The sequence below is a fragment of the Sorex fumeus genome, unplaced genomic scaffold, assembly GCF_029834395.1.
Source record: "Sorex fumeus unplaced genomic scaffold, SorFum_2.1 ptg000032l, whole genome shotgun sequence".
NCBI lineage: Eukaryota > Metazoa > Chordata > Mammalia > Eulipotyphla > Soricidae > Sorex > Sorex fumeus.
The window spans coordinates 4,030,950-4,042,122 of record NW_026606089.1 but is presented as its reverse complement, the minus strand read 5'-3'; the positions used below and the strand labels follow the sequence as shown (position 1 = coordinate 4,042,122).

Sequence of the window (11,173 nt, the reverse complement as noted above, 5' to 3'; positions counted from 1 at the left end):
GCATATGGAATGGGAGATTTAACATTGTCAAAATGGCAATTCTCCACGAAGCATTGTAAAAATTCAACTTGATCCCTATAAAGATACCCATGACATTCTTCAAAGAAATTGATCAAGCACTCCTGAAATTCACATGGAACAACAAATGCACACGAATAGCTAAAGCAATTCCTGGGGAAAAGACAATGGAGGCATCACCTTCCCCAACCTCAAACTCTACTACAAACGATAATAATGAGAACAGCATGGGACTGAAACAAAGGCTCAGCTGCAGACCAATGGAAAAGGATTGAATTTACTGACACACACCCTCAAATATATAATCATCAAATCTTTATAAGGGAGCAATAAATGTGAAGTGGTTCAAGAGAGTCCTCCTTAACAAACGGTGCAGAAAAACCTGGACAGCTACATGCAAAAAAAAAAAAAAAAGGCTCAGACCTCTACCTAACACCATGCACAAAAGTCAGATAAAAATGGGTCAAAGGCTCAACATCAGACCAGAATCCCTCAGGTTCATTGATGACAAGGTCGGCAAATCCCTCCACGACATTGAAGCTAAAGGTATCTTCAAATATAACACGCCACTTGCCAAGCAACTGGAAACAGAGATAAACAAAGGGGACTATCTTAAATTAAGCAGCTTCTGTACCTCAAAAGAAACAGTGACCAGAAACAAAGACTCCGCCATGCAGGCAAGATACTCGCAGAAGCCTACCAGGTTCTCTGAGAGTGAGAACTGGACAATCAGAGTTGCTGTCTTCTAAATAAGATCCAGTCTCTGGATGTTGGCCATTGATGGCATTACATGGATCCAGGCGCAGTTCGTGGTTGTTGCACTTAATTATTAGAAGATGGGGGATCTGGAAGGAAGGGGCACAGTCTTGATCTGAGCAGCCATGGAGATCTCATCCCCCGTTCCCGCACATCTGGGTTCCTCTTTCAGTTCCTTCATGCATGAGGCTCCTTCAAGCTTGGGAAGGGTGGTCTTAAGCGTACCTATGGCTGGTTGCAGAGGTCTTCAGCTGCCGGGACTCTAATCAGGGCGGTGAGGGAAACTCACCCCGGCACCTCCAAGGGGCCTCGATGAGGAAAGCCAGGTGCGAGGTCAGGACACTGTCGTTTTAGACATATTTGGAATTAATTTTAGATCGAAAAGTACACATCATTCAAAATACTTATGTGCTTAGTAATAAATTACTACACACTTGTTCAATGACCTCAGAGACCCCACTCTGCTCAGAGAACTAGACTTTTTAATTACAGGTCTGTTTTGCCCATGTGTCATGACTGACAATCACCATCAGTAGATATGAAACTCACTACACACAAAGATGCACACAGGTTACTTTGAGTCATCTATGTTGTTAATGTGAGTTGGCCATTAAACTTCACTGAGACTCTTTGTTCTGTCCTTTATAGGAGCCTCATGAGTCTCACCTTCCGTTCAAGTTGAACTTGTAATAAGTTGGAATGAAATCATCAATATGATCCTCACCTCATCCTTCAGGAGAAAAATCCTACATACATTCAAGGTGGTCAAAGTGCAGACAACACCATCCACCTTTTCCTGGAGATGTACACAGGACTGAGGTGAGAACAGCAAAAGGCTCTATTTTAATGTTCTTAATGAAGGATTCAGGGAACAACATTAAACAGACTCATATACCATCTTCCAAAAGAATTATTTTGTAAAACTGATGCCTAGGGTATGGTAAACGATAATATAGTAAAAACCATATTTTTATTTCTGGGACATTAAATTTCTAAATCTATTTATTCAAGCTGCTTTGAAATACATTCCTTGATTAGGAATCATTGTCTGCTATAGGAGTGAGGAAGGACAACACTCAAAGTAATAAGAAGAGAAAATATGGAAAAATTAACTCCTACTAGGTTTGATAACACATATACTAAAATTGAAATCATACAATGATGAGCATGGTCCTTGCACAGAGATAACATGCAAACTTGTAAACCATTCCATATTTTTGTTGCAAGAAGAATTAACAGGTATACTTTAAGCTAAGACAATCCCCACAAGTACAAAAATTATACATAAAGAGAGCACAAATCCCCAAAACAACAATCTCTCTCAATGTCAATGGACTAAATGTGCCAATTCAGAGGCACAGAATAGGAAGATGAATTAGAAAACTGAACCCAACAGTCTTCTGCCTGCAAGAAACATGTCTGAACAATCAAAGCACCCATGGGCTAAAAGTAAAAGGCTGGGAAACAAGTTTTCAAGAAAATATCACCTCCGCAAAGCTGGAGTGGCCATACTAGTATCAGACCACATGGACTTCAGGCTAAAGTTATCAGAGACAGTGAAGGTCATTTCTTAATGATCATGGGATATGTACATCAGAAAGAACTCACCCTCCTCAATGTATATGATCCTAATGACAGACCAGCAAAATACTTTAAAACAACTTCTAATAGACTTATAGAAAAACATTGATAGCAACACAATACTAGTAGGACATTTCTACACTTCTTTGTCACTTCTCGATAGATCAAACAGACTGAAGCTCAGCAAGGAAATATTTTCTTTAAGGGAAGTAATGAACAACCGTTGGCTTAGGGAAGAAATCAAAGAGGAAATTAAATGTTTCCATAAACAAATGAGAATGAGGACACGAGCTACCAGAACTTTTGGGACACAGCAAAAGCAGTGTTAAGAGGAAAGATTATATCTCTGCCAGAATTCATCAGGAAGAAAGAAAAGGCCTACATGAATAAATTAGAGCTCAAGGTTTTGGAAAATAACCAACAAAAGTAGTCCAAACTAGGCTGGAGTAAGGAAATAATAAAACTTGTACCAGACATCAATGAGCTAGAATCCCAAAATACAATCCAGAAGATCAATAAGAACAAAAACTGGTTCTTTGAGAAAATAAATAAGATCAATAAACCATGAGAAGCCTCTCAAAGAAACAAAGAGAAAGAATTCTAATAAATCGAATCAGAAATGCAAAGCGGGGTATCCTAATAGAAAGTACAGAAATCCATAGGATCATCAGAGATTATTTTGAGAATCTTTGCAGCAGGAAATGAGAGAATCTTGAAAAAATTGATAAATTATTGGATTCCAATTACCTCCCAATGCTGATCCAAGAAGATTTGGAATACTTGAGCCTATCACTACCAAGGAAATTGAAATGATGGTCAAAATTATACCCCCAAACAGAATCCAGGGCCCAGATGGATTCAATAGTGAACTATTTCAAACCTTTAAAGAGGAAATGCTTCCAACATTTTTAAGATTTTCCAGGAAATTGAAGAAATAGAAATACTCCCAAATAGTTTCTATGAGGCAAAGATCACCCTAATACTCAAATCGACAGAGACACCACAAAAAAAGAAAATTGAAGACCTATTTCCTTTGTGAATACAGATACAAAAATTTTCAAGAAAATACCAGCAAAGAGAATCTAGAAACTCAACAAAATATCACACATTATGACCAAGTAGGTTTAGCTTGGGGATGCAATGATGGCTTAACATTCTCTGGTCAATCAACAGAATACACCATCTCAATAAAATAAAGATAAAAGTCATATGATCATATCAATAGATGTAGATAAAGCATTTGATGAGATCCAGCACCCATTCATGATGAAAAACTCTCAACAAAATGGGATTTGAAAGTACTTTCCTCAATATAGTCAAAGCAAATTACCACAAACACACAGCAAGTATTATTCTCAACGGGGAAAAACCAAAGGCTTGGAGCAGAAATCAATGAAATAGAATTCCAGAATACAATCAGACACAAAACAAGTTACCCACTCTCAACACTCCTATTCTTCATAGTACTTAAAGTACTTGCAATATGATTTTGGTTAAAAAAAAAGATATCAAGGGCATCCATATAAAAAAGGAAGAACTCAAGCTTTTACTATTTGGAGATAACATGATACTATACTTAGAAAATCCCAAAGAATCTCAAAAAAAGCTGCTGGGAACAATAGATTTGTTTAGTAAAGTAGCATATTACAAAATCAATATCTGGTACGCCATAGCTTTCCCATATATTAATAATGAAAGAGAAAAAAGAGATAGAGAAAAACAATCCCATTCACAATAATACCTCAGAAAATCGGGTATATTGGAATCAACTAAAAAGGTTAAGGAACTATATCAAAAAAAAACCCTACAAAACACTACTTCATGAAATAAGAGAGTATATGAGGAAATGGAATCACATCCCATGCTCATGGATTGAGAGGTTTAACACTGTCAAAATGGCAATACACCCCAAAGCTCTATAAAGATTTAATGCACTTTCTATAAGGATACCCATAACATTTTTCAAATAAATCGATTAAACACTCTTGAAACTCATACACAACCATAAACTCCCATGAAGAGCTAAAGCAATATTTGGTAAAAAGAAGAAGGGAACACCTTCCCCAACTTCAATCCCTACTACAAAGTTGTAGTCATCCAAATACAATGATATTCAGATAAAGACAGGCCTCAGATCAATGGAATATAGTCAAATATCTTGATGCTGGCCCTCAGATTATTATTACCTAATCTTTCATAAATGCTCAAGAAATATGAAGTTGAGCTAGGAAGTCTCTTCAGCAACTGGTGCTGGGAAAACTGGACAGCAATATGCAAAAAAAATGAACTCAGACCTCTTTATAGTGCCAGGCACAAAGTCAGATCAAATGTATTAAAGACCTCACTGTCATACCTGAATTCTTAAGATATATGGAGAAAAATGTGGGAAGATCCCTTCATGACATTAAAGCTAAGGGAAACAAAAAAGCAAGAAAGAAAGAAAGAAAGAAAGAAAGAAAGAAAGAAAGAAAGAAAGAAATTAAAAATTAAAAAATAATGCTGTTTGCAATGCTAAGGATCAATCCCAGATCATCATTTTCTTGCGTTTTTGGGTCACACGTGGCGATGCACAGTGGTTACTCCTGGCTCTGCACTCAGGAATTACTCCTCATGGTGCTTGGGGGGAACATACAAGATGCTGGGAATCTAACCTGGGTATGCCGTGTGCAAGGCAAATGCCCTACTTGCTGTACTATCGCTCCAGGTCCCCTCCCCCCCCATAATTCATCATCTTGAGGGCCTCAGATTTTTACCTTCCATTTAGAAACTTCATCTTTACATAGACACAGTAAATTGAAACCACAGAACCATTGAATGGCATGTTATAATGGTAGCAGCCATGAGCAAACTTTGATAACCCATAAGTTGTCATGAATGAATTCTGTCTCAGAGGCTTCACCTCTGAGGATACCTGTCACTACCTCCTTTCTGTTACATATCCCAGGATCAGAATCTACTTCAGGCCATCAGTAGAAATTGTCCACCCGAAAGCTAGACTTCCACTGGGATCAGAATCCTTGATCCATGTAACTTGTAATTTTTCATTCATGATTTGTTGACCTTGTTTCAGGTGGAGGCATCCAGAGCATAAACTCAGCTTTCCCGTTGTTTCCACAGGAAATCCAAATACCTAAGAATGTTACCATTTCTGACGCCACTGTTACCGATTTTTTTGGAATCCCACGGTAAGATACTATCATTAATGTTATAATATTACTGTTCTCCATAGTTCGGATCTCCCCAAAGAACTCTCTACCCACCTCACTCCAAGTGCAGACTCCAGTTTATCATGCTCCTGAAAGTACTTCTAATAGTTTCACTCAGGTTCTCCCCTAAAGTGCACAAGTTAAGTTCATACCACTCCAAGTTCTTATTCCTAAACTACAAGAGTGGGCTTGGTCCTCAAAAGTTTGTTCTCATAAGAAGAAATACCGTGCTTCCTTTCTCTATGTCTCTCTTTGCTTGCTTTGTTAAATGACTGTTCTCGCTTGAAGAAATATTCCATTCCACCCTACACCTGTTTCACAAGTTTCTGAGTGTTTTTCAGTAAAATCTATTTAGCATCACTAAACTAAAAATTTTAAAACAACAGAGCATTGTTAAAACCAATATTTGTATCTTTTAAACCACAAATTTTGAAAATGAAAGGTGGTAAAGCAATGGAATACTACTCAGTTGTATGAAGTGAAATCTTCTTATTATTTGTATATAAAATGGATAACATGAGGAAATTATGTTTAGTGACATAAACCAGGCAGAGAAAGATAGGCATCCTACAAGTTCATGCATATGTGGCATATGGAGAAAACAAATTAAAAGAATAAAATGAGGCAGACAAACGTCTAAAACATTATTTATATTCTATGATTAATAATTCAATTAACAATGGTTTCTCATACACATAATTCCAACATGACACTCCTCATTCTCTCAAAGAATAAACCCTCCCTCTCCCCCAATCCCCCATAATCCCTCACTCTCAATCCTCTGACTCAATTGTGTGGATCAGTTCTCCCCTTACATTGCTCTTGAACCTTTTTTTCTACCTTGCTGTGTGTCTTTACATCCCACATATGAGAAAAATCTCTCTGTATCTGTTCATTTCCTTAAGGCTAACTTTACATGCATGATATCCTCTAGTTTCATCCAATGTTGAAAATTGCATAATTTTGATCTTTTCAAAGCAATAAAAACAAACTTTAGAAGTATGAGACTATTTAGTTTCCAGATCGAAAAGTATAATCAAAGTGGAAAAACTGAACAATGGTGAATGACAGAGTAGGCCTTTCAGTAGTGAGTGTAATATGATACATGCACGTTGATTCTGCATAATCCTAAAATTTATGAAATTCTATAATGTAATTCTATAAGGTAATTTTACATAATCAAAAAAGTATTTAAAGAATTTACATTTATCTATGATTTTGACGTATCTTTTGTGTCAAACTATCAGAAATAAAAATAATGTGAGATAGAGATATGGTGTATCACTATACTTTTAAACAAGAGAAGCGCTAAAACTTTCTGTGTCTTGATGAACTCTCATATAAATTGACTCCAAAATCAAATTAATATACTCAAGGAAAAATAAAAGTCAACCAATTTAATCTTTTGCCTTCACTCAGGTTCCCATCTGCTGATCTCTCGCACACAAAAAAAAATTTTACTTTATTTCTTTAAAAATTTTTATTAATGAAACACCATGATGTACAGTTGTACATTTACAAATTTTTGTGCTTGGGTTTCGATTATACAATGATCAAATGCCCATTCCTCCGCCAGTGCCCATTTTTCACCACCATGAATTCCAGTATCCCTCCCACACCAATACCCCCCATCACACCCTGCCTCTGTGGCAGGGCATTCCCTTTTGTTCTCTCTCTCCTTTCGGGTGTTGTGGTCTGCAAAAAAGGCATTGAGTGGCAATAATGTACAGTTCATAGTCACAATTTTTATTTTAAAAGGATTTCTTGGCAGAGATTTGGCATTCTTTGATAGCAACAACTCCTTTTCTTCTGCTTTTTTTTTCTAGAAATATATACTTATACTAAGACTGATTAGTCATGGCACCAAATTGACAAATGTCCCTGTTTTTACTTCAGTTCTGTTTTCTCATTATCACAAATTATTAGCAGTGGATAGAAAATAACTAGCCCAAAATACGTGGGGGATAGGGAAATGTTCATGCTTACCATAGTTTGGAAAATCCCTGTCACTAGTATAGTGACATCCATCTAAATTTGTAAACACAATGATTAAGAAGAGTTAAACCATGACTGCCACTTCAAGAAAGAACGGGCCTTCAGCAAATATCCATGGTTTCAGAAGGATGGCTCTGGCTTGGATGGGGGGCAAACATGAGAGCTGTGAGCTACCTGAAGTTAACACATGCTCTTAGGCTATGTGGTGATACTGCTGAGAAATGTGGGGAGCCCTGATTAGGTAGGGTCATGGTGGAGAATGGAATGATGACAAGAAAACAGAGCAACAGGACAAGATGATAGATTCCTTTGTATAAAAGTTTTCATCTCTAATGTATTAATCTCAGAAAAAGAGAACCAACTTTTTATCATTTTCCTGGCAATATATTATCCTTACATAGTGCTTCAGGAAAAAAACGCTTCCCTTGTTAGTTATTATAGCCTGAATATCTGTGAGGTCTTTGAACTCTTTCTATATATACAGTGCTGATGACTGAAACCAATCTCACTATTTAAGTATCTAAACTGCAATGTTCTCACCATTTAACTCACTAAACTCTGATGGCTCCAAATCTTCTAAGATTAGCTTTCATCTCTTCCATGATATCCAGGCTTTTCTTCCCAACTGTCACATCTCCCTTTCTTTCTCCCTCTCTCTACCAACTATGGTCTCCCTGCCAAAATTTGCTAAGACAAGCTTCCTTGAAATATAGACGTAAGTTGACTTCTCTTTTTTTTAAAATTTAGGCAATTTTGATTTTCAAAGTCATTTATAATGGAGATTTGTCATACAATATTCCAATTCTAATCACACCACCAGTGTCTGCATGCTTCCACCAACAGATTACACATTTCTCCCTGCATTCCCACCGATTTCCTTGACAAACACAGTTTGAAGTTTTACTATTGTACTTTGGGTTCCATACTTACAGTAGTGTTGGCATTGGTGGTTAAGACATACACCTCAACTTTTTCATGCTGGCCTTCCTGGATCAATGCCCACTGACACCATGTAGGGGAAATATGTGAGAACCAATCATTAAGCTCCAAATTTTTCAAATAATCTTTAAACAATTCTGATCGAAATGAAAACAGTGTGAACTGGAGGGGACAACCCCCTGTCAGCCTGCAAAGTCTTTTCATTTTTCCACATTACAAAAGAAGAAATCAGTGAAGGAGGTCTGTCATTATGCAAGTTAGGTGAACCTGCTGAGGTGTGGTCAACAGGGTGTTTTGTGCTCTTCTCTCCTTCCACCAGAAGTCCCAACCCTAGTATTTTTGTCTCTTCAGTCCGCATAAAATGGAAAAAGTTTTACCACACATACATCCATGTAATGAGCCCAGCCAAGTTGATAAAAACAAATTTCAGCAAATTCATAGGTTAGTCATGGTGGTAGAAACTAAATATCATATTTTTGTATTGAATCTGCAGTAGACACATATTACAAAACTTTTCATGATTCAGTTTCAATCATAGGATATTTTAAAACCTAACCTCCACTAGTATACAGTTCCATTTCTAATGTCCCCAGTTTCTCTCCCACCTCTCCCTCTCCCAACCCCAAAACCCACCTGAGAGCCTGCTTTCTCTACACTATGGCAGGCACGTCTCTCTCTCTCTCTCTCTCTCTCTCTCTCTCTCTCTCTCTCTCTCTGTCTCCCTCTCTTTCTCTCCCTCTCTCATCCTTTGGGCATTATGGATTGTAATACAGAGAGTGAGAGGTTCTCACGTTTATTCCTTTACCTACTTTCAGGACTCAGTTCTCACCCAGAGTAATCACTTCCAACTCTCATTTTCATAGCGGTCCCTTCTTTATTCCAAATGCTCGCCTTCAGCACTTGTGGCAAGCGTCCAACCAATGACCAATTCTCCTGGCCTGTGTTTCTGCTATTCTTGGGTATTAGTCTCATATTCTGGTTTTTTATATCCAAAAAATGGGGTAGTCCAATCAGTATACCCCTTTCCTTCTGACTGATTTCATTGAGCATAATATTCTTCCCTGTACATCCATTTATAAGCAAATTTCATGATGTCAGTTTCCTGCTAACTGCGTAGTATTCAATTGTGTAGGTATACCATAGTTTCTTCTGGTTATTGTGAATAGTACTGAAGATAGAATTTCTGTTATAAATATCATGTTTAATGTAACTTACATAGGAAAATACTTCCCAGGTTTCAAACATACAGAATCCACTCACAAACACAACTTTATTTACTTTTTTAAAAATATAATTTATTATGATGCTTTCTAAAAAACGGAAGCGATTAACAAAAACTCAGGGAAAACATATTCTATAAAAGCCAAAAAAATAACCTTAAGAAAGGACAACAGGTACGTGTTCTTGCTCCTCAAAAATCCATGTGTTTCTTGATATATTGTCAATATATTTCTATAGCCTTAAAATTCTTCAACTTCATTTCTAAACACTATTTAAAGTTATATTAATTTAATAGGTATAATCAGCTTTATAGAATATTCATTTGATTCTTTCATATTTTGCATAAACAACGTTTGAATTAACCATAGCACTGTAGCACTGTCCTCTCATTGTTCACTGATTTGCTTGTGCGGGCACCAGAAACGTCCCTATGGTGAGACTTGTTGTCACTGTTCGTGGCATGTTGAATACATCACGGGAAGCTTGCCAGGCTTTGCCATGAGGGAGGGTTACTCTCAGTAGCTTGCCGGGCTCTCTGAAAGGAGGAGAGCAATCGAACCCAGGTTAGTCACGTGCAAGGGAAACGACTTACCCACTGTGCTATGGCTCCAGCCCATATATATATTTATGCATATATATGTGTATTTACACACACATACATATCTATATATTCCTCTTACACAGCTCTTAAGCTTCAACTCATATTTCTTTCTCCTCCAATGATTTACTACTTCTCTCCCCATACTTGGGGCTCAACTAATTTTCTGAGTGCCCTCAGATGCATTTCTGAGGCCATGATAAAGGAATGCATAGCACATACATGCAAGGAAGGCACAAAGCATATGTAGATAAATTCCCTATGGACATATAATTGTGATGACTAGTTTACAAACTGTGTTCGCTTCAAGTACAGAGTTCCTCATCTCTGGAACTGTGTATTCATACTCCATGCACTGTCAAATATCCATCTACTGTCCACAACCAACTAACAATACTCCACTACGCATTTCAGTCATTTACTTCCCCTCCTATTAGGATGATTTTAATGTCAGAGTGTAAAGGTTTGATTTTGCTTTTGTTTTATTAGTCCATTTAATTTTTTTCTTTATATTCCCGAAACAAATCAAATATTTTTTTTAAAAAAAATAAAGGACAGGAGGTGATATCAGGCAACAAATGAAATAGTTGATGTGGCTGAGAATCAGCAAGAGTCTTCCAGGTCAGTGTGAGGAAAGGAACATCCAGTTGTCCTTCCCAGCATATTTCCAAAGGGCTGCCTTGGAGCAGGGTACATTCTGGAAAGAACCGCAGGACAGTAGTAGTGTCTTGACCATATAGGGGCCTATGTTCTTCTTTGAAAATGTAATGGTATTGACCTCCATTGCAAACCACAACACCCTAAAACAAAGAAAAAGCAAAAGGGAATGCCCTGAGTTGGGGCATAGTGGGGGAGATGG

At 37.3% G+C, this 11,173-nt stretch overlaps 1 pseudogene; it reads left to right on the top strand.

The window, feature by feature from the left end:
* Positions 1–1,896: 1,896 nt before the first annotated feature.
* LOC130025890 (uncharacterized) lies at positions 1,897–1,993 on the top strand (annotated as a pseudogene).
* The last annotated feature ends 9,180 nt before the right edge of the window (positions 1,994–11,173 follow it).